The following is a 474-nucleotide window of genomic DNA, read 5'->3' on the forward strand; positions in this document are numbered from 1 at the left end:
TGCATAGTTGCATACCATAACGTCTCATTTGTTTTCTCATATATAGAAATACAACCAAAAAGAGATTTTTTTTTTGAAAAAAAAGAAAAAAGAAAAAAAAAAAACACAGACATTCTTCCTTGTATTGAGGGATTCCCCCACCCTCTTCCTCCCCCTTTTGCATGCATTTGTAATTTTTGTACGAGGAGGCAATGCATTCCCCCTCCTCCTTAAATCTTCACATTATTATTATTAACATCAATATCAATATCAATATCAAACTATAACATTGATCAAATTTCTTATTTTTTTTGTTTCTAGTTTTTCCTGGGGGTTTTCAAATTCCAGTGTTGCATTTTCTTTCATTTCATGCCCAGCTTGATGACCTTAAAATTTGATATGTTGAGGCTGCTGGTTGCATTTGAAGGGTGCCCATTTGAGATTTTAGCCTTTCTTTCCCTTCTCTGCGTTCAAAATTAGATTTTTCTTATTGGG

This window comes from Arachis ipaensis, chromosome B06 (genome assembly GCF_000816755.2).
Source record: "Arachis ipaensis cultivar K30076 chromosome B06, Araip1.1, whole genome shotgun sequence".
Taxonomy (NCBI): Eukaryota; Viridiplantae; Streptophyta; class Magnoliopsida; order Fabales; family Fabaceae; genus Arachis; species Arachis ipaensis.